Raw genomic sequence first — 24099 nt, forward strand, 5'->3', positions numbered from 1 at the left:
GAGAATAATGTTAATAACATACTCATGTTTTAGTTGCTCAGTAGTCAAGGACTTTCCATTTTCCCAGTTCTGCTGGCAAGGAGGTACACAAGAAGCTGGGAGGGAGCATGACCCAAACTGGCCAAAGGGATATTCCATACAATAGAGCATCCTGCTCAGTCTGTCAGGTGGGGGAGTTGTCCAGGAGGGGCTGATGGCTGCTTGGGGACAGGCTGGGTATCAGTCACTGGCTGGTGAGCAGCTATGCTGTGTGTCACTTGTCCTTCTCACATTTTATTTCTCTTTCTCTTCTGTTTGCCTCCCTTTTCATTACATCATCATAATCATCATTACCACTACTGTTGTTACTGTTTTTGCTGTTGTTGTATAATTAAACTGTTCTTATCTCACCACAGGGGTTTTACCTACTTTTTTCCCAATTCTCTTACCCATCCCACTGTGGGGGTACAGGGAGTGAGTAGCTACATAGTACTTGATTGTCATCTGGGGTCAAGCCATGACACTCGTGCTTCCTGTACAGCCTGCAAATAGTACAGATTCTCCAGACAAAACTGCAAAGCCTGAGCTTTGCCTCAGCTACCAATTCCACCTCAGGTATTTGGCCCACTCTCCAACAAGCCTGAAGTTAAGTTTGAAATACACAAACACTGTTGGGGCACCTTTTAGAAATATTCAAACCATGATGAAAACTGTTTCTCATGCAGCCAACCAGAGATATGTTTTCAGGAGGCAGCAAGCTAACTGCCATACCTAAATACTTCCCAGTTCACCTGCACTTCTCATCTTTCCCACACCAGATTTCTCTGCCAAATACAAAGGAGACTGTACTGTATATATGTGCAATATATATGCAATAAACTGCAGTAATATATGCACTAGATTGAAATACTGTATCCTCATAAGCAATTCATTGGATGAAGGATTCAAAGTCCCACAGGGAGTACTGCAAATACACATTAAGTCTCTGGGTGCTGGATTTGACTCTCTGACGTACGTAACAGATGTGTAAAGTAACACATAACCAGATGCCTCTCTAGTGCATGCACAGCTAGAGACTGAAAAGCCTAAAATGTTGTGTCCAAGGGCAAAAGAAAAGGGAGAGCATAAAAACAGAACCACTTATCTAGCAAGAAATGAAAAATTTGGGCCTTATGGACTTCTTGTCAACAATGCTGAAATTTTTCATGTCTGTAATTCAGCTATGGTATCTCAAGACAGGACTTTTCAGGAGGTGGCAGTCCAGCCACTGTGGCCTGATTTGTTCCATGCCAGGGTGATAAATCATTCTTGATGTCTTTGGAATTTCAGGATCCTACTTCCAAAGCCTCCACTGTGATTTCAAAGATCTCCATCCAGAAGAGTGGTCTAACTCCGTAGAAGAAAAAAAATACTCAGGAAAAAAAGCAATTGGCTGTATAACAGTCACCACCACAGAGGCCTTTCTCCTTTCCCTAAGTTGGTGTGTCCTGGCCACAGTGGCTAGGAGAAAATAGCTGCTGTGCTTTTGCAATAACCTTCTAAGGCAGAGGAGAATGGTGGGTGAGAAAAAGTCAAAAACTTGTTTAAAAGCCTCAGTTTAAAATTCCTGGCTACTCCCATTTCATGAAGTAACTTAAAACCGCTCTCTGCTAGAAACTGTGTGAACCACTGACTTCAGCTCTGGATCCTGCCTTTTGCAAAGCTGCTGGTGGGCTTGGATCTAAGGCTTTGGTTCAAGCTCTTATGTACTCCATACTGAAATTAACTATACTATACATCCTTTACAATAAATAGCCTCACAGTGAGGACGGACAGGATCGGCACAGTTCATTTTTCCATCACTCTTTTGAAAGTTTAGGGAAAGCACTGGAAACATTACAGCTTTTGAATATTTTGCCTTATGTGGTTTACAGGCAGCATAGTGAATGGCTGTGCAAACTTCACCCATTTTCCTGGGACATGCAGTGTGACAGTGTGAGTCCCAGGCAGTGCCCACCAGAGCAGAGCAGAAGGGGCACGGTGGCGTTGGCACGGCCACATCTTGCCACAGTGCTGCCCTGCACTGTGCCACTTCACTCTCCTGCCTCCATGCACTGAAGGTCTCCCTTCTCTGTCCTCACCACCTCCTCTTTACAAAGGCTCACACACACATACTGAAACAAAAGAATAATTTTATTATGTGTTTGGCAGCCTATGCACTTTCCTTCTGATTCACAATAGCGGCACCCCATTGAAAAGATCCATATACAGGGGGTGGGGAAAAAAAAAAATCTTAAGTCTCTAGCAAGCACACATATTATCAAAGCCTCACTTCCACTTAACACAAGTTGCTTTGGGATCTAATGCAGTTGATTAGAGGGGAAATACAAACAAACAAACAAAGTCTTCTTCCATTAGCCAGGGGAGGGGGTGGGGAAATCGAACCAGTGCCATCTTTGTTGAAGAGCTCCACAAAACTAATGGTTCAGGAGAGCTGAGGAGCATGGTCAGGGGACAGTTTGTGACTGATCACTGCCATCTGAACATGGCATGCTGACAGCTGAACGAAGAGCAAAACAAAAAAGGCATGTGTTTAATCTGGGCAGGCTCAGTCCCCTGTGTTCACTCCCAGTGCAAAATACAAAGCAGGAGAGAGTCAGTCTCTCTGCCTGCTCAGCTCAGCGCCCACATAACTCCCTGGCATATACCACAGGACCTTCTCCATGCACACAAATGGGGGCATTATTGCTCCACATGCTGAAAAAAATAAGAAAGGAGAAGGATAGCGGTACAATTTAATATATCCTAATATGGATCTTTTGGCACCAAAGAGGTTCCCTCAAATACTCTGACAATGAGCTCCTGCACTCTGTGATACAAAAAAAGCTAAAAACAACCTCAACGATTTTCTGAGCGTAACATAGAGCTGATAAAATTACTATAAAGGCCACACAGATGCTACAAAATACCTCTTCCTGAACTTCAACGTGCGCTTCCTCAGAGAGCAACAAGAAGGCAATTGTGAAAGGAAAATCATGCGCCTTATCCTGGCCTGACATCAATGAAAAGAAGGCAGCAATAAAAGCATTTTGATTTATGCTCCACAGAACCAAGAGAGTGGGATGGACAGAAAGCAAAGGTAGGCTGAGGGTGATCACACAAAGGAGCATTTCTTTCACTGGTTTGGCCAAGACTGTCACCTGCACCTGAAACAGGGCTTGTCCCAGAGAGAAAGGCATTACCTGACCTCAGCCTTCAAACAGGTTTGCACTAATACCTCATTTCACAACTACAAAAAGTGCCTGCTGAAAGAGTTCTGTATTCCTGTTTGGGATCACAGTCCCTAGTGCAAGACCTGCACATGAAAAGGAGTTGGCTACACTGATTTGAAAAACTTTTGACCTGTTCAGAAAAATCAGTACAAATACCTACAGGACCACTACAATCTCCCAAGCAATGGCCCCCGTTCACTGAGCAGAAAGGAAATATTTAGCTCCCTGCAGTGGGCCTGTTGATTTCAAAAGAAACTTAATAGCTCTGTTCCTACAAAGCAAAATACAGAGCAGTCACCAGGGTTCGGTTACGATCTCTTCTCCTCTGAAATCTGGTAAGCAACATATGCCTGCAAATGCCACTTGCCAAAAGGTTTTCATTCTCTGCACATTTGTGGGAATGTATACTCTGCTTCTTTCAGGTTATATGTGTCTTTTTGATTCTGCAGATTCCTTACAGCAGTTTTGTCTCTTTCAGCACAATTGTGGGGCAGAAGAGAATAAATAATTTAAAATTTTTATTTAAGGAAGATGCTGGTGTTTTTTAGTGTTCATTTATGCAACATTTTCATTGGTTAAAAGTTTTACAACTGTAGTATTTTCTCCTTACTAGATTCAAGTTTGATTCTTTTCTAATGAGAAATGAAAACAAAACAAACAAAAAATAAGACTAGAGGGAAAAGGTGAGCTTCTCCTTGTGCCTCGTCATTGTCTTTATTAAAAAAAATTAACTCTGACAACACAATTCAGCCTCAGCCAGGGAACATTTAGTTCAGTTGTTATTCAAATATCCAAGTGCAATATGCAACTCTAGTTATGAAAGGGGACGTTATTTTCTTTATACGTTAAACTCCATTTGTTCAAAGGCATACTGATGAAGCAATTAAGGCAGATGTATTGTTAAAGCTGGTATAGAATTCACAGGCTTTGCTAAGAAGTTTGGTATTTCAATGAGGTGTTTAAACATAAAAATGAGAACTATGTATTTAATATAAAAATATCACTTAAGAATGCTGCAAAATCAGATTACTCATGACATATCACCAACAGTAAGAGATTAGTATATGCATTTTTCTGACTGGGTGTTGTATGTTCTTCAATAGTTCCCATATGATATAGATTCCAAACTTTCCTAACTTTCAGAGAGAATAGCCTCATTGATTTAAACAGGGTCTAACCCTTATAAATGTCAGAATGATTGCCAGTTTGTGCGACTGGAACTCATGGGGCTCATTTTCAAAAAGATAAGTGCATTACGTATTTTTACTGCTGTTTCTGGGTTTGCCGTTACCGTTCTCTCCCTCCCTCTCCTGCCTGTTTTTATTGCCTTCAACAACAATATCATGACACTCCGAGGTAAATAATGATTAATTTAATTACAAACTAACTGTAACTTATGACAAGATCCTTCAATCACTTACCTCAAATCATGAGTGTTTCAAGATGCAATTGTTAATCTCCTTTTCTCTCCCCTCTCACAGGAGATGTTGCAGACTTTTTTTTCTGGTATTTTGCATTAAAACTCTTTCCCTGTGCTCCAGGATCTTAAACAAAAACAAAAAAAGAAACACTCAGAATGAAAACGTCATTTCAAGCAATTGGTGGGTGGCTCAGGGGAAATCCCTGACCTTTTCTGAATGTATGTTTCATTATCTAAAGCAAGTGTGGTAACTTCCTCCAGCAACAGCTCTTCTGTGAGCTGTACTTAAAAAATAAAATTAAAAAAGACCCAAGTGAACAAAAAAAATAAAACACTGGTTTAGATCACTCAAAACCATGGCATTTTAAAAATCCATAAGATAAGCGCACTACAAAGTATTCATTTAAAGCACAATCCAGGATATACCAGACTCCACAAATTTATGACAGCGAAAATTGAAGAAAACCCAGAACACAAACCAGAAGAAAAATCATTATGTAAAGTATTAAACTGCTACCCTGTTTTATTCCTGCAATCACTGTTACTATCACTAATAGAACATATACAGCCCTCTCCCTCAGTCTTCACTGAGTTCCTGTAGTATTTCTGTAGTAGCAGCGTGGGGGAAGTAGTAGCTGTGCTGGAGAAGCAATGCAGCATTAGCACTACAAAACCCAGCCCAGCTGTCGAGGGAGGAAGGAAGGGAGGAGGAGCAACAAAGTAGATGAGTTCAGTGTAAGTGGCAGGTCTCTAATACAATCAATTTTGACATTTTCTACCATCACCAAAAAAGGTCTGAAGGCTTTTGACTTTTCAGCGAGTGCTGCTACCAAGAACAGTTTCTCACCGCCCCCTGTTTCACCCTCCTCCCTCTCCTGTACCTGCAGCAAGGCTTGGCCAAGGGCCAGCTGAGTACGTAAGACTCCAAACCAGGCTCTGTCAGCAGGAAAACACTGCCAGCCAGTGCAGAGTTCACGTTCCCTCTGAGAGCGTGGTCTTGCATTTGCATGGCCTCTCTGGATTACAAACATCCCAGCTATTTCTCTATGAACAATTTTTAGGACCAACAACCACATTCATTTTTGTTCTGTAAAAAGGCTGAAAGAAACTGTTCCCAGGTTACACCTGTGGCTACCCCCACTGAAGCCAACAAATTTACACAACATGACAATGAGAGGATTTGACCTTGTGTGCACGTAAGCCAGAACACTTTGATTTTCTGCCTTGGCTAGAACAGACAGGTCTGAATAATTTTCCCCTTGCTTTTAATTAAGAAATGAAGACAATATTCACAGCCTTCTGTGGCTTTATATACCTCAAAAAAGACAACTTTTCCAAAAGTGGTCAAAACTTCAAAAAGTACAGCTTTCTACACCACAGTGCATTCCCCCACACACCCTGGAGGAGAACAACCCAAAACTTGAAGCAGACCACAACACACAAATAAGGGGGACCTTGACACCTGTACAAAGGCTGTGCCTATGTCACCACTCCCCAAAGCTTCTTATTGTACAAAATACTCAAGCTGGGCCCCTACTCCACCATGCTTATTCCCGCTGACATGGTGCTGCCTCTTCCTTCAAGGAGCCTGCTCTCACTCTACACCAGTCAAGGCTGCAGGAGCCAAGCCTACCATTTGCAGGAAGCAGACAAAGTCCTCTAAATCTGTGACACACGTCCAGAGAAGGCTGCAAGTTCAAAGTGAAATGAGGACAGTCTGTCCATGACTCATGCTACCTAGAAACCCTTCTTAATTTAAGAAAAAGTGTTAAAGGGATTATCTTACAGAGCATCACCCTGCCGAATCAACTAGGTTCTGCCTCTCATTTTTTTCTTGAACTCAAATACAAGGTGGCCAAAGATCAAAATCAGCACAAAATCCTCCCTTTCTCACTTTACATACTTACATTTTAATGCTCTGTTTAAAGAGTCAAATAAAACTGTTTGATGGACAGATTCCCAGCTATCCTCCACGCTTTTTTGCATGACCTATGGGCAAATGCTATGTGACACTTCCTGAAAGGCTGAAATAGCTCTGAATGACACTTGAGCTTCTATAGTACAACTACAGCATGAGTGTTTGGCTCCTAATGCACACTGTCACTTAACCCAAAATTTCCCCTGCCCCTGTCTCTACAACAAAAATAAGAGCATTCCCCTATCTCAGAGGACTGATGTAAGGAACAGAACACCCATGCTGATTTAGTGGACAACCTGGAAAGAAGGAGAAAGTCATAGAAAGTTACAGATCTCTTAACTCAGGCTAAAACTTCACATACCCAGAAAAAGACCCTGCAAACCAAAATAAGGAGTGAGTCATCAGCCTGCCCCTCTGAAACCATTTTGCTGGATAGTCATTTCGCTAGTACAACTCTCTTCTCCAGGGTGCTCCCAGCAAGCGTGGGGGACACTGAATGGATTCACTGTATTCATACAACAGCTTTACAGCTGCTGAAAAAAGGCCTATTGTAGGCTTGCATTTTACTATCTCGAGTAGCATACATAAAGTTGCTGTACAGCTTCCATTACCCATCTGATCCTTACAGAAACAGGAGCAACAAATCAGGGTTTGTCAAAAGAAAACAAATGTAACTGCGATGGAGGAAATAGTCTGGTTTTCAAAAAAAACCAGAAGTAACAATTAATATATCAGAGGATAAAACACTAAAAATTCAGTGTCGCAAAAATACTTGAAACTCATTCTGCCATCCTTTTTTTGTTACAATATAATATCTGTGAGCCAAATTCAAATTTCCCCATCAGAAAGGAGCACCATGCCTGCCATACATCTATGCACTTCCTGCAGTCATGAGATGCACATGGCTTGCACCTCCATGCATTTATAATATTTTCTCAGTAACCAAAATAGCATCAAAACCAACAGTGAACTCTTAAAACAGAATTGTTGGGTCACACTTTACAAAGACTGACTCAATAACTAGATAATCCTGGACTTTGCAAAACATGTGAGTAGATCTGACAGCCCCTTCATAGTGCCTGTGGAGTCAGGGAAAAAGGACAATCCTGAATTAGACTGGGAATTCCTCCCAGCATTCGACTACTCCACTCTCCCCCTTCTGGAGAAATGAATGCAGCTTCAAACAAATTACAGGAATATCTTGTCAGCTCCTTCACTCTTGCCGGTGCAATAAATGAGGCGGTGCTTGGCTTCTCTAGCTCCCAGCAGAGGCAGGTCTGAAGTACAAATCCTCCTTCCTCCTCCCATACACACAGCATTAACCCTGCCAGCTGCAAAGATGCCAAACTGAGCCAGGGCTATCCAGCAGCCTATCTCAGCTGCAGCACACACTACTAGTAACCCCCAAGAATTAAATGATGGTTGCTCAGCACACATCTCCTCAAAACACAGCACTTCCCTCAAAAGCAACGAAATTGGACAAAAGTTACAGGATCAATTTCTCTGCCTTCTGGCTTCAGAACCATAGGAACACAACAGGTGCTGTGCTGCTCTGCACTAAAAGGCAGAAATATTTTGGTTTTTAGTGAGAGCTGAGAAAGGCACCACCCCTTGCTTGCCAGCTTGGGACTTTAAGAAACTACCAAGAGAGTAGCAGTCTGATAAAATACCAGCAGTAGAACGCTTCTTTTCCCCCAGTCTTCCTTCATTTCACAGTGGGGCCTCTTTCAAAAGGCCGCTGGAGCTGAATGGACTGAGATGATTTTCCATTCTAGGTAAACTGCACGTACGCTATGTTAGCATGACTTGACTGTGATCAAAACTGATGAAAAACCACAGCAATGGAAACAAAGACTCAAGTAAAGAGAGAAATTAAACCTCAAGACAAGCTACAGAGAAAGACTACTCTCTTATTTCTGGTTTTGTGTAGGCTTACCTACCTCCAAGCCTGGGGGGCAGACAAGACTGCCAGCCTCCCTTGCCATCCCCAGGGCAAGCAGTTCTGGGGTGGGCCTGGGCAAAAGTAGTACTAGTGCACGTGACAGGACAGAGCCAAGGCCAGTTGAGAACAGTGGATTGCTAAAATGTGATCTCATTTTGGAATGAGCTGTGAGGGATGAAGAAAACACAGCACCAGGCTCTCTGCACACCTCTCGCCATGGGGACAGGAACTCTTCCTCCCAGATCTCACAGGAATGGACCTGCTACTCTCCCTTGCCTCTGCCAAGGGTCTGGCAGGCTCAGGCACACGTTCCTACGTGCCATTTACTCCTTTTCTTGCCTTCTGCTCATAAGCACACACACACCATGAACTCCTCTCTTTTCTTAACAGCCGAAGTGACTTTATTGCATGATTTTTGGACTAGAACTACCAGCCCACGCTCACTGCCCCCATGCCTTGATGCCACCTGTTTATCATTACAAGGTGACACAGAGCCATGCTCTCCCCCACTTACCCTGAGGCGTGTCATGTCTTTCCAAGTCATAAAGCCCCAGTTTCATCAGGTGCTGACCTCAGGCTCTCCCTGGCACCCTAAGCGCCTCCTTTATCCCAGCATGAAGGTCTGAGAGAGACAGACTGCATCACAAGTCAGTGGCTTCATCCCTTGGCAGCGACCCTGCCATATGACTGCCTGTGCTCAGAGGCACAGCCCTCCTTGGCTCACGACCTCTGAAAACAAGGAATGCCAGTGGATGCAGAGCTGAATACCCTCCACCCACTCTTTCACTGGACAAACTGCTCTGAACAGTAACCCTGTAAAAGTTCAACGTGTTGCCCACAAAAAGCAGCAGGCAGGCGTGCGTGCCTCTGCTGAAGAGCACATACATTCTAGAAAGAGATGTTAAGAAAATGAAATACGGTGTGATATTCAATGTGCAGATACATTCTAGTTTCTTCAAAGAAGGGCTCTAGAAAAACAATTGAAATTCCATGTGTTTTGGAACAGATGGGCCTCGTATTTTTTTCCTATTGCCGTCTGCTTTACTTACTCATCTCACCTACCTTCTAGCTATATGAGGTTGTTTTTTGGGATCTAGTTCCTTGCTGCTATATAGAAAGATCTGAACAATCAATATTCCTTATACAATCATCTCCAGTATCTCCAGTGACAGAGAGTACAGGAGACATTCAGGACATTTCAAAAGAAACCTGTGATGACCTTTATTGCAGGAAACTTTGGAGGCCTTACCATAAGCTGCTTTTAGAATAGAAATTTGACTAAGCTACAACCAGCTCAGCACCACTGTGGTTTGGTCTTACTTTTTGAGAGTAGCAGGACTATGCCAGCAGCTAAGATCTTCCACGCAGAGGAAGAAATGTTGTCACCTGCCTGGATTCAGTGAGTTGGTTGGCCACAAAGATTGGTTGGTTTTTTTGTAGTCAAGCCTAGTCTTTTAATCAAGAAGAGACAGGAAACTGAGAAAGACAATGCTTTTCTGTAAGTCTACTTCCAAACTTGTCCTTTGTAAAAAAAAAAAAAAAAAAAAACAAAAAAAACCTGAAACACTGCACTCCTACTTCTGTACTTCTGTCACATCTACTTCTTCCTTTCCTTCAGCACAAGCCATAACATGAGCATTTCAGCAAATACCAGGTCTGGCTGTATGCTCCCTGGGCTGCCAGCTGTCAGATCCAGAAAGCAGGACTGTCACATCTGCCAGACTGGCTCTCACACCTACTGTCTCAGATAACGTCATGTATTTTTCCAAGTCATGCTAGCAATAATATGACATTACACATCCCCTTCCCTGCCTCAGGACACACACCAAAAAGAGGCTGTACACCTTTAAATTAAGCATGCTCAGCCAGTGTCTTTGGATGGCTGAGAGCCTCAGCTGAGTGCAGTGTCTGTCTGAGCAGCCTCTGTGACTGAAGGTTACAAGCACTGTCCCCACATGCTCACATCAGCAGGTCAAGCACCAGCCACTAGACACGAGTCATTACTGGTTAAGCATCTAATGTGCACTTGGCATTGTATAAGCTCCTTAAAGAAGATACGATCCTTTCAGTAGAAGATTTCTTCTTTCTAACTTCTCAAAACTGCCTTCCTTCTCAGAAGCCTACTCACATCAACCTTCCCCTTTCAGTAATAATTACAAAGAAAAGGGAAGAGAGAACAAAAAGAAAGAAAAATTATTAAACCTGTTTCACTAACTGGCACAACTATACACAATCACATTACTGAAATATGCCTTTCTTTCCATGCCTTCATCCCACTACATCCCTATAGGGCAAAGCTACCATCTGCTTTTGCTAGATCAGGAATGCAGTGTTTAAAGCAAGTCTCCAGGTAATCCATCCTGCCTGGGCTTTCACTTCTATTGTGGGGTGGTCCTGCAGCACATGAACAAATCCCTCTTGCCAGGAATTAACTAGAAGCATCATGTTCCCCAGAGTGAGCAGCCAGCAGCACCAGACAGCTCAAAAGCAACCAGAAAACATGCCTGGTGCAAGTCTCAGCATCCCACCACAGTTTTCACAGATACTCTCTCCAGTTGGTCCACACTACTTTTTAATGTAGGTATAATCATAAAAATCAAATATTCTGCTGTCATCCTTCATGCCACCAAATTAAAAGATATTATTGTATTCCATTCTAATATTGCAACAGTGGAATACTGACAAGCAGCAAGAGCATCTTGAAGTGAACAATGTAAAGAATAGATCAAAGTAGTTTCAGCTACAATAATGAACCTAATTTCTGTAGTTTTACAATGAGCTCTTCTACTCTTTCAATTATCTTCTCTTTGTCCTACACCAAAGCAGCAAGAAAACAGTTACAGAAGGGGAAAAGTAAAACAAACTGAAAATGTTCTCTTCATCTTTCAGCAAAATAGTAAAGAATTATTAGATAAGGGAAAAAGTAAACCAAAGTGGATAAGAAGACCAAAAAAAGTACTACCTTTAAACCCCGTGAAAGATAATACTACTACCATTAAACCCCATTAAAGATAATAAATATTAGGCATAATAATAAAAATTCAGGCATTAGTTGTAAAAATTGCCAGCAGAAAATTTTAGGCAGCAGTGTTTTTTACTATATTGTCATCTGAGCTTATATCAAATGTCCTCTTGTTTTGGTCCTCACAGTAGATCTTTTGTTCTCTTTGAAAATGTCATTAAATAGACCCTCAAAATCTTGACACTTATCATAACTAATTCAATTAATAAGACAGTCATCACATCCTTTTTCAGAGCATGAAAAGCCAAGAATTCTATGGCATGATATCTAGCATTACTTTTTGCCACCCATATAAAAGCACCTGCTGAGTCTGTGGAGGTTTTCAGGCCAGTGGTTAAAAGTCACCTGTACACAATCCCCCAGACTTGTTTCTCTTCCTCATCAGCTGTTTGTCCCTAGCAGTAGCAACAGCATGACACACTAGAGTTTCACTGGAAGCTGCTAAGAAATACCTTGTGATAGAAACTTCCTTGAGTTTCAGGTGCAGGAAACCAACTAAACCTCACTGATTAATCAGTTCAACTTTTGTTAAACTGTTCTGGACCTGGCTGCAAAAGTGACATTGACCACCATGCTGAGGACCTGGCTGAGACCAAGTGAAATGCTCTCCTAGTATTCAAATTCTTCTTGAAAGTTTCTCTCTTCCTTCACAGGCCGTCCATGCAGGAGACAACTCTGAGGTCACTGCAAGCAGGAAGCCCAAGCACAGAGGAAGTGTGTGTAAAATCCACAGTCTCAACTCCACCACCACTGTCCATTTTCATGAATGAAAAAGGCAGAGTCAGTATGGGAAGCTGGGCCCTGTCACAATTGCTACCATGCTGTTTGTCCTTTTCCCTCCAAAGCAATGTGGAGTTCTGTTAGTTTCCTGCAAAGGTAATTGTTTCTATGTATTAAACCAGCCAGGGACATGGTTTCTAATATGGTTAATTTTTAATAGCACAGCTTTGGGCCTAACTCCTTGTCCTGCGTTTTCAAGAGCTGTTTGAGAAAGTTTGGGACTTTTAATAAGTGATCTCTGTGTTTAAACTGCATTCCCTGGTAACTCTATGCACAGGACAGAGAAAGTGGGCTGGGCTCTAACCTCCCAGCTCAGCTGCACAGACCAGCACCATGTTCCATCTGTCACAGAGCCCTGGTCACATCACCTTGTCCATCTGTCCCAGGCTCCATTTGACTCATACAGAATATGTGAAATGAGTGAAGGTGCTGTTAGTTTAGAGTAAGCTGAACATTTACAATCTGACATTTCCAATAAAGCACGGGTAAAGTAAAAGGATGTGGGATATTCTCCGTCATTAAAAGACCAAGCAGTCCCATACACAGTGGAGTCCATGAAGGCTGGTTCCTGTGGCTTTGCCTCCACATGACCCCATGCAAAGAAAGATGCATGCTTTGAGCAAAGCTAACCCTGAGCAATGGCTCATCCCATCACACTCTCACATTTCTGATAGCACACACCAGCCTTTCCTCCAGAAAGGTCACCCTTTTCTGTCATTGTTCTATACTCAAATCTTTGTTCCACAAAACTGCTCAGTGCTCAAGCCGCCTGTTAAATTTAGCTGGAATTGGCCAGTGGACTCCAAACTTACTGCAGAGACTCAGGGAGATACAAAGATAGTGTAACTCCAGAAGGAAAACAAACTAAAATATTCATCTTGGCCTGAAAAAAATTATGTTGAACTGGCAAGAAAGGTAAACCAATGGATCTGATGTTAAAACTCAGAACTGCAGTGCAAGTTCTGTAACAGTCATCAGTAACAAAATAAAGCATCGTCTTGCCCAGGGAGGTTTATTTTACTTAGGCTGGTTTGAAACATAGCTGTACTTGTACTTACTGTGAACTACATTCTGTTTATGAATAATATTAGGTCTATCTTCTGGGAAATTAAATTGTAATCTGTTCTCTGTTACATTTCTTTAACACATTCAGTTTACTACTGTAACTTATTTGTGATTTACCAAATTCCAATTACAGAAAGTAGGACAACATTTTGTTCCTATGCAAGACAGGAAAAGTACAGATAACAGAGTCAAATCTGCTTCAAATGACAGAGGACAAGTAGATGTCTGGGGTTTTTGAGGAGAGGTGAGATAATGAAAGGGTTTTTCCCCTGGAGGATCAAAACAAACTATTTTCCTTTACATTATTCATAATATAAGACAGATATCGTTAGAAACAAAGCTAACTTTATGGAACATTCACAATGTTGCATATGGCTACATGTGTCTAATTAATTTTGATGAACAGAATTTGGAACCAGAAAAATTATTTACAGCCTTATTTGTTTTGGATATATTTGTCTCTTTACGTATATGCACATGTACTAATGTGGGCTGCAGTGCAGTCTCTCCAGCATTTATTCATACCTTGGACAAAACTGCTTTCAACCTGCATATATTTGTCATGACAAAGACAGCACTGAACAGTTTCATTTTCTGGCACCAGCCTGTGTCAATTTTAACATTATACTGTCTTTTCCAACAATTCCTTGACTTTAGACCTAGGGTTTCTCCTTGGTGTCTACAGCTAGTAACTCTACCATCACATAACTTTTCCTGTCACCGCTGTCCTGGAGAAAATGAAAGTAACCCTTCAGCCGGTCTCTGCAGGATGATCGACATTTGCAAGGAAACCAACTGTGCAATTTTCTTTCAAACAGGCTGAAACAGACAACAACCCACTTTCAGTAGCTGGTATATTACTAAAAAAAAAAAAAAAAGACAATGATAATTACATAATTGCCTTAAAATAAGTTAAAAAACCACAAACACGCCTCCTTGTACTAGTCCCCTGGCTCTTATTTTGTGCTAAAATACATATGCCTTAACCTATAGGTATATATTTAAGTGCAATCTACACTAGATTAATCAATTTAAGGCTCAAAAAAAATTAAAGATATTTTTAAAGTCAGCAAGGACAATTATGCTCCTTTAGGCTTATGGTAATCATATAAGAGGACATAAAATTTGAAGTTAGATTCTTCCCCAGAGTGGAAAACAACCCTTCATTTCATGCAAGTGAGTTGCATCAAGCTCAGAAATTTGCTGTGTAGTATTTTCAGAAAGACATCTAAACTCTACAGAAATATTTCATCCACCTGTAAACGCACTACTTTCCTAGGCCTTTTCATGGTTATTACTGGGATCTTCTCTTTATTTTTAAAAACAAACTGTTCTTCATTGTGAAAGAATAAAATGCTGCCCCTGCTCTCCCAAGTTCCAGTGAGGGTAATTGTCACCAAGCACTGACACATTTGTACTAGAGAAATATGTTTCATTAAAAAAAAATCCTTCACTCTTACTGCAGTATTTTTTCAGGAGTGCTTTCCACATATGTTAAAATGTTACTTAAATTAGCATCTGCTATTTAAAATTTGTGCCTTTGAAAAATAACAGCAGCTGATCAACACACAAAACCGTGATATTCTCATTTTTTGCATCTTTTTGGAGCACTGGAGATTGGTATGCATAAACAAACAGAAATGGAATCCCTCCACCTCCCATCGACATTATGAGCCACAGAAGTGGGAAAAGACATGATTTGGGGGTTTTCCTACATCATAAGATTTTGAAGCACACTCTCCAGAATAAGCCAAGGAAGGTCTTTCAGGTCCCAAAGCATTTATATGCTTAACTTTAGGGGCTCTGGAAGTGAGCAGAACTACTCAGATTTACAAGTTAAACACCCACCCAGCCAGAACTGTAATCCAAGCCAGTCAGCAATACCACTGTTAACTCTCTGGAGGAGCTGAATTTCTTCCCTCTGTCCCACAGCTTTCCCTTTCTTTTTATTTCCAGAAGCAAGATGAAAGATAAAAGGGCCTTCTGCTATTTGTACTAATCACCTATTAGTCACAGGAGTCTGAAAGGCAAACTGACACATCCACTCATTTTTACTGTTTCCAGTATTTACAGTATTATTTCTCCAGGACTGTGAAGCAGCTGCCAGTGATTACTAGAATTTGGCATGTAGAAGCTCATGTATATGAAAAAAACACGATCAAACAATATGCAGCTCATTAAAGAAAGTTTGTAACTCTGTTCCCTGCCCTAATACTTTGTTTTTATCTCCTGGAAATATTTACCATACCACCTGATTAGGATGAACTGCTTATGTATTTTGAAAATACAAATTATGCCATCAGTCATTCATGGTATGACAGCAAACGTGCAATTATACAACTCGGCAAGCTCCCGCAGTGCACCAAGGCAGGCACAGCCCCACTCAGTACAACCAACCCAACCTTTACTGATCTCAAACCAAAACTTGGGCAATCAAACAGCCCACACTCTGAAGAACAAAGCTTGGACTGGCACAAACACATTCACCAGAGTGATCAGAGCCATGTCTTTCCAGTCTGCATCTGCAGGCAAGGTGAGAGGGAAGCACTTGCACACTTTCCTAGATGTGTAACAAATCTACTTTAAGATTCATTTCCCAGAGTTGGACTTCTGTGCCAAGAAGTTAAGGGACGTCAATCCTACATCAAAACCCACTGTCATTCTTTCTTCTCTCTCCTCTCCAATTTTCTTTTGTGCCTTTATGGTCCTCTATGTGAGGATTCAGTCCTTCATATACATGCAGAACTGTACATCCAGGGTGTCACCTTTGGCTTGCAGGAGTAGGATCCAACTCTCTTCGACTGTGACAGCTCAACAGAATGCGCTCTATGACCACCAGGACTGACAGGGTTGGGGTTAGGAAGGGTTAGGTTAAGAACCTAGGGAAATCTACCCTTCAGCTTTTACTTTGGTCCTCCTTTCTACCTCTCTTATCAGACTTAAAAGCCCCTCCCTACACAATACTGGCAATAATATTTACAGTGAGCTAGAAGGCAGAAAAGTAAGAAATTATAGTGTAAGTATAAAATTCATGCTGTTGTATTTATTTCCAATTTCGTGTCTCTATCACAGCACAATTAAAACTCTCCAACAATAAACAGCTAGTTTCCTCTCTGTTGATGTGATACACTATCTTGACTCACACAATACGGGATTCACCCAAGGCTGCAACTCATTCAGAAAGCTAGCACAAATGCCATTTCCCATTTAAAATCCAAATGAGGTTTTAAAAGATCGGCCTACATCTATATAAACCTCTTCCTTACTCCTTCAGGGCGGAGAACATCATCTGAGCAAGACTTTCCACCCTCAGAAGTTCCAGCCAGTGGTCAGTTTGACTGGCATGACACAGGTAGCTGCAGAGGGCTGCTCTCTGCAGCTCCTCGTGATGCAGAAAGGAAGAAGCGATTGGTCCCGCACAGATCTGCACGGCACCAGAGATCTATTTATACAGCTCTAGCAGGCTGAAACTCTGCACAGAAACTGCAGCCATCTCTTCAGCTTGAAAGCTGAAGAGGGGTGGATGTCTCTAATTCTGATTCCCGTGGTGTTCCCTGCAAAAATGACAATCATTTTAATTTTGCGTGGGGTAGAGCTGCTGGCATGTTTCGCACGTCTTTCCCTACACCAGCTTCAAGATTCTTACACCTCAAGGATTATCAGCTTTGTCACTGGGTATTAGATTCCATATCTGGGATTTGTAATATGGCCACCCTAATCAAATTGAGGGTAACACTTCCCCACTAAGTTCAGTAGGCACTGTAGGTTTTTTTTTTAGCATATGACAATAATAAAACAATTTTTAAAAGATAATTTAGAGTCATACTATACCCAACTGTCATTTGTAAGACTTTACTGTATCATTAGTCAGAGCTTCTGGTGACAATATAACCCACAAGGCTGAAACTTGAGTGGTTTATACATGTCATCAAAGCCTTAAAAGATAAAAATGCCACCTGAGAAAGTGGGAGTATTTAATTTTTTATAATATTTTTGTACTAGTATAAAGCATTCACTTAATTTAAATCAGTGACTTCTTTTCTTAAGGTATTTGTATCTGTTTGATCTTTTACAAATATCTAATTCTTTTTTTAAGATCTAATAGTGCTAAGTACTTTGAAGACAATTTGCCAGGGTTTTATTAATTAGAATTCCTACAAACCTTTGGGGGTTGGGTTTGGTGAGGTTTTTTGGGGGGAGGATAGTGTGTTAGATTTTGTTGTTTGTTTCTTTGTTTGTTTTGCTCGGGTTCTTTTCCTCCCCTCCAAACCAGGGCAGAGCATTGCAAATGCAAAATTCCAGTCACCTCCCCCAGATACCAAATTGTTTCCATGAAGTGGCAGATTAGTTATGTTACTTGGTAACAGCTGTATGGTGTAGTGGCTTCTACTAGGTCTGTACAAACACATGTCCACAGGCTAGAAAACAAAACCAGACAAATTCTCAGCTAATGTAGAAAGGCTCCAATGAAAACTAGCTGTGAAGGAATGCTGTGATTCAAACTCATCACAGCCATAGTTATGGACATTATAACAAGTTACACAGTACTGATTATTACATATCAGAACTTCATTACTGACTTTCCTAGTACTGAAAATGCTCATAAAAATGAAATGTTATAAGAACATTAAAACATTTTTTTAAAAGTCATTGAAATTAAATATGGTCAAATCAGTTAATTTTATCACAGTTTTCCATTAGCTCATGTTGTTCCACTGCAGTTTCAATGTATTCATGGACACAGGCACATGCATGCACACATACACACACACAGTTTGGGGAAGTGAAGGAAAAGGAAGAAAATCAGTTTTATGAACAACCAAAGATGTAGAAATTAAAGAACAGACTCAGCAGATCAATGAAGCACGTGATTAATTCCCATTATCTTCAGGAGAGCTTGACTACAGTTAAAGTGCTTTGATGAACGAGGGTCCCCAAAACACAGTGCTCCTCAACCTGGTTATCTGAGCATGGCTTTATGTGAAACAAAACACTTGAAAGCAAATAAAGGTATGGAAATGCTCAGGTTTAGCAAATGAAAGCCTTGTAGGAAATTCTCCTAGTTAGGAAAAAACCCAAAGTGGCTTCCTAAATTTTCATCACCTCTAGCAGCTTTTGAATAATGCAACGGTCTTTCTGGCAGCTCCATAAAACCATATGTAATCTGCACAAGAAGTTCTACAATGTCTCAGCACTTCCTGGGGACTCAGAGCAGTAGGGTAGCCTTGCAACACAAGCAGAGATTAATCATTTTCTAATGCACAGTAATAAATAATGTATCCCCCATAGTACATAAATTAAAGCTGTAATTTCATCCCAGTTCTGTGATGACACCAGAAGCCCAAGATGGAATTTCAGCCTCGTTATGACCAGTCAGGATACACAATATTCCTAAAATTATGATCTGAGAGTTTATAATGAACTGAGGAGTTCTGAAGGCATGACCAAAAAAATAAGGATATGTAATTACAAGCAGAAAATAAAATTATTAAGTCAGATATTGTTTGCAGAGCTTGCTAAAATAAGCAGTAAATCTCATCCCTCAAAAGCCCACTCAGCATGTTTGCAGCAAGTCAAGCTAAGATCACTGCTACTATCAAAAAACTGAAAGTTGTTCTAGTACCACAGGGCAATGCCTCCACCTCAGCAAACTACATGTTGAAGTTCAGGTTTTATGTTACAGAGTCCTTAAAATGTTGCAAATATGTCCTGCTACAACCATACACAGCATTTCACTCAGAAGTCAAACAGGTATTGTACAGGTGCACAAGAGGCATAAAATATCAGGATAAAGTCACAGTATATCTAAAATCCACATTCCTATTGGACAAGGAAGCTGCTGAGCAAAACAAAATACTCATGATGAGAAGTTTTATCCTTCTGATGCAAATATATATATATGTACACATACACACACAGTTTATGCAGTGTAAAGAATCTCAAAAATTTTCATGAATAACATGGTCCTAATATTTCTCCTGCAGATAATTTCAAGAAATCTTATGAAGATTCAAAAGAGATTTTACAAGTCTAACAACAGGCATTTTAATGCAAATAAGCTTTGAAGTATGAAGACCAAGAGCCAAAATAATCATCTATATAGAGTTTACTGTTATATTCACCCTGACTTTTGCTACCAATTCCCATGATTTTTAGCAAATCCCACAAGATTTTAAGGATGTCTGGAGCCAGCTTTCTTTCAGAGACAAGAAGAAAATAACTTTCTGACCGTCTTACACAAACAAGGCATGAAATTTCACAGGATCATTCAGGCCTGGAGTGGTTCCACATTCTGAACTTCTTTGCATGGTATTATTCACAGATTTATCTTATCCCCCCCTCCCTCCCACCACATTCTTGATAATGTGAGACTCATAAATCATGCTCACTGTCTCTTCTTGCTCTCTCTCCCCACCCCACTTCACTTAGGTTTGTAGCTTAGAGAGCTGTAAAAAAAAAAAAAAAAAAAGTAAGGAGGGGAAATGTGAAGATTATGAAAAAAATGTCAAATGAATTGGTGCAGAAAAATTATTTTTAAAAGCTGAAAATATATAAGCTTAGAGTAACAGTTTTTGAATATCTGATACTTCCCCACAAGTCACTGCATTATTTGTTCCTTCCAACTCTTCCTCTTCCCAGTTCCCATTTCTATAATGGTAAAGTGTTGAAACCAGAATACCTGAACTTATATTTTCTGTACTCACATTTCAGCACCTTAACAGCCATGTTCTCATATTCAAGGAGCCACTCACCCAGAGAGGTCTACTAATTTTTCTGTTCTCTTTTAATCTCTCTGATAACCAGCAAAATTTTAAATCTGCATACAAATATTTACATGCCTACATCTGCATTTAAGGACACATTTTACACAGACCTATTTTCTCCCTTTTTGCCTTCCCTGACTCTTCACACAAACAAAAAAAAGTACCAAAAATCATGAGAAAAGGACAAGGAAAGCAAGACAATTGTCTAAAGCTCCTTGCCTCCATGCTTTCTCCACAAGCAGCATATCATCACCTCTAAATAGCAACCTGAAACCTACTCAAGAGACTTACGTAAGTCATGAGTCAAGAACTAAAGCAGTGAGTGTCAAAACATTCAAAGACACAGTACCCTCTGCTCCTAGTAGTAAAGGAGTAACTGCTGAGAATATGCAAAGATGATCATTGCAGGGGAGAAAAATAGCAGTAAAAACTTGTCAGAGACCGACAGAATCACAGAATGGTTTGGGTTGGAAGGGACATTTAAGGAGCTATTCCAAACCCTCTGTTGCCACATGCAGAGACATCTTCCCTGGATTATGCTGCTGAAAGCCGACCATTCAAAAATCAGCCACACAAACTGAGCTACAGGCTTCAGCAACAGTAGTACACTGCTAGAAACCCTCTGACCTGGTGTGATCTTGGAGGCTTATTATGTCTCAAGGAACAATATAAGCTCCCACAAAAGTGATAACATATGCCCAAAACATGCCTCTACCTGCCTTTTACTGGGGACTCAGAGAGAGAGACAGTTTTCTGTGGAATCTCTTAGACAGTAGGTTATGTTGCTCATGAGATATTGCTCACAGGGAATGGCAATCCAACACTGGGACTAAAAGGTGACCCTGTAAATAAATGTCAGCTGCAAAATCAAATACCTCTCCTCAACAAACACTGCTATATTGACAGTGTAAACAAAATACAGAGAAGAGAAATAATTCCCCAATGAAAAAGAAAGAAGGAAAAAAACCTAGAGGGAATGTGGGAGGGAAGGGCATATGGCAAACTGAGGTCACTATAACTCCAACCGATGCAGGCTCTTCCCATTCTCATCACCATACCCCATCTCTGCCTAGGTATAAATGCAAGGGTTACCTATCAAGTTCTCTTTCTTCATGCAAATATCATTTTCACTTCATGTATTCTGAGGACTATATAACTTATCAATTCAGAAATTATTCTAAAATTATGCTTATATAATACATACCATATTAATTTACATTCTTACCACACTAGTCATACAAACACATACAATAACTGTTGCTCAGAATGCTTTTCTCCTATCTGGGAATTATCTTACACTTGCAGTCTAAATTTAAAGGCATTTGTAAAAAAAATCTGTAAAATCTGAGCACTAGACTATTAATTGGTCTTCTTTCCCTCATTGTTAGATCAACACACAACACAAGACACATGGCCGAGGACTCAGAAGCAGTGAAAACTTCAATGCTTGCAACCCAGGGAGAGAAGCAGGACTGCACAACTGTGTAATTACAAGAAGAAAGAAGAAGTACAATTGAGAGAGTCCCTCTGTCTGACACAGCACATCTCAGAAGAAAGACCAGCACCTGTCACAATTAACTGTGTGGTGGGGACTTCCCTACTGACACCATAGCCAGAGATGTGGATTTTTCATCACACAGAATTTCAAGTTGCCTCCTGGAAAAAGAAAAGAGAAGGAGCATTGAAGGGTTTTTTCACAATGTTTTAAAATTATGTAACTCCACTAACTGAAGAAGACTCATTACCATTAACTTACTGCATTGTTGCAATACAGGCATTAAGAATCCAAAAGCAGAAGCTCTTGCTGCTTATCCAAGTATTGGTGCTAATTTGTTCCTGACAAAATATAGGACAAATGAACATACTGCTAATGCATACTGTGTTAATTATTCTGCAGTGCCATATAGTAACCCTGATGGAAGTTCAAAGGAGTTGTGACAGATCCGGATGGAAACAGTAGTATATATATAGTTTAAATTTGCATTCAGTCATTTGCAGCTATAACATGGGAGAATTGAGCTGTGAGGCTGCACTGCTGCCTAAATGATCTCACATTATGCTACCAGATTAAATACTCCTGTGAGATAAAACACTGTAGAGGGCTGAAGTTCAGAAAATCTATTTCAATCCTGTTTTGTAAACCTCAGTACAGCTCCAACTCTCTGTTATTGATACCAATTCAATGGACCACATTTACATTGCAAATCCACACCAGGCTTAAAAAGTCAACCAGTTAGTGCACAACACTGAGAGCAATGGAGGGCCTGCAGACACTTACAGACAACATGTTGCCACAACAAAGCTTTAATTTAGAGGAAAAAATACTGGCCTCTGGATTTGTAAGAACCACCCAGAGATAGGAACTGGGAGTACACAAATAAGCAGAAGCAATTCTATGAGCCTACACAAAGCAATTTCCAAAACTCATCCTCCCACATCTTTACCAAAAAGTAGCCGAGTGAGCTGAGCAGCAGCAAGTTGCAGGCTGGGACCCCTACAGGGCCCTGAAACTGGGCAAAACCCTGCTCTCTGCTCTGCCCAGCTACCCAGGACATCAATGCCCAGCCTACAGCCCATGGGGGACAACACTGACCCACATAATGCCCAATCCAGCTCATCACTCACTCACCCATGGACCCTCTGGCATCTTTTACCCCTGGAAAAACACAACAGATGCTGCCTCACCCCAGGGCACTTTTGGCTCCCACAAGCCCATAGCAAGTTGTGGGTTGCAGTACAAGAGGGGTTTGAGGCTAAGCCTCTCTGAACACAGCAGATCTCACAGCAAACTCCACCTGTCAGGGAAAACCCAGGGTCAAACCACTGCAGCCCACACTCGCTGAGCTGGCCCAATGCACTCCTGAACACAAACACAACTAAACGTATCAATGGTACATATAAAGCTTCCTCAGTAAAAGCAGATCTGCATGCATTTACAACATACAGCCTTATGTTTTGATGCTGAAGTTTTGTTACCTCCCCCACGCTCCCTGAAATAAATATATTTTAAAAATTTCCATTGGCTTCTTTCAATCATTAATCACATTATACTAATAAATATTCTGACAGTGACATTGTTTAAACAACCTCTTCTCCACCCAAAATCCACTGGCAAAATCCACATGTAAGCTGATCATCACATAACCCTGCTTTTGAATGCTAATTGAAATCCACTTCCCCCAGCCAGCACAGTAAAGAGCTACTCCTTGAGAGAGGGAGTGCAGAAAAGAAATGCGAGAGGGGACTTTGAGAGGAAATAAAAATAGGATCCCTTGATCCCACCATGACATGGCCCAGACATTCTCCCTGTGGGGGAAGACAATGTTTCTTACAGCAGTAAGAGTTTTTATAACATTTTCTTCTCTTTTTTTTTCCCCTGTGCAACTTTGCTTCCTGAAGAATGCTTTATATAAAAGACATGACATTTGGCAACCCAGCTCTGCTGCTTTGAGAAATTCTTTGGCAAGCACCCTACGTGCTGACTGTATTAAGCACATCAGTTTATTTATTTATTTATTTAGGCAGAAGTCAGAAGGGGGCAAGGCATACAATTAATGCACAGCACAGTATCACTTCATCAAGAAAAAAAGGGAGAGGAGTTGGTAAAGGAGGAGCTGGAGTTTCTCCTTTTGCGAAACCTCATCACAAAAATGGTTCTCCAACCTACAAGTGTTGTTGCTGTTCTGGAGCATACCAGTGATTCTCAGATCTCAAGGCATTTAGGGAACATCAATTAATTAATTAATTAAGACTGGATTCCACATCAAAGGCAGGTATCATTACACATCTATTTTGCACATGGGTAAAATGAGCCGCAAAGTGAACCTAAGCCTGTCCCGAGGCAAGAAGCACTGCCTTGCTCCTGCTGAGGGAAAGCTGCCTGCTGTATCCAGCAGGAGGGCTCAGCACTGGCCACCTGCAGACCCATGCTTCCCTCCTCATACCATGAGGGAAAACA

At 41.0% G+C, this 24099-nt stretch overlaps 1 protein-coding gene across 11 annotated transcripts in view; it reads right to left on the bottom strand.

Moving 5' to 3' along the window:
* Nucleotides 1-24099, bottom strand: part of ATXN1 (ataxin 1) — a 342349-nt gene that overhangs the window by 158065 nt on the left and 160185 nt on the right. For all 11 annotated transcript variants that reach the window (XM_063160277.1, XM_063160269.1, XM_063160323.1 and 8 more), the window contains one exon: nucleotides 4652-4774. The gene's annotated coding sequence lies outside the window, so the exon portion shown is untranslated. The remainder of the gene's footprint in view (nucleotides 1-4651; nucleotides 4775-24099) is intronic.

This window comes from Melospiza melodia, chromosome 1 (genome assembly GCF_035770615.1).
Source record: "Melospiza melodia melodia isolate bMelMel2 chromosome 1, bMelMel2.pri, whole genome shotgun sequence".
Classification (NCBI taxonomy): Eukaryota; Metazoa; Chordata; class Aves; order Passeriformes; family Passerellidae; genus Melospiza; species Melospiza melodia.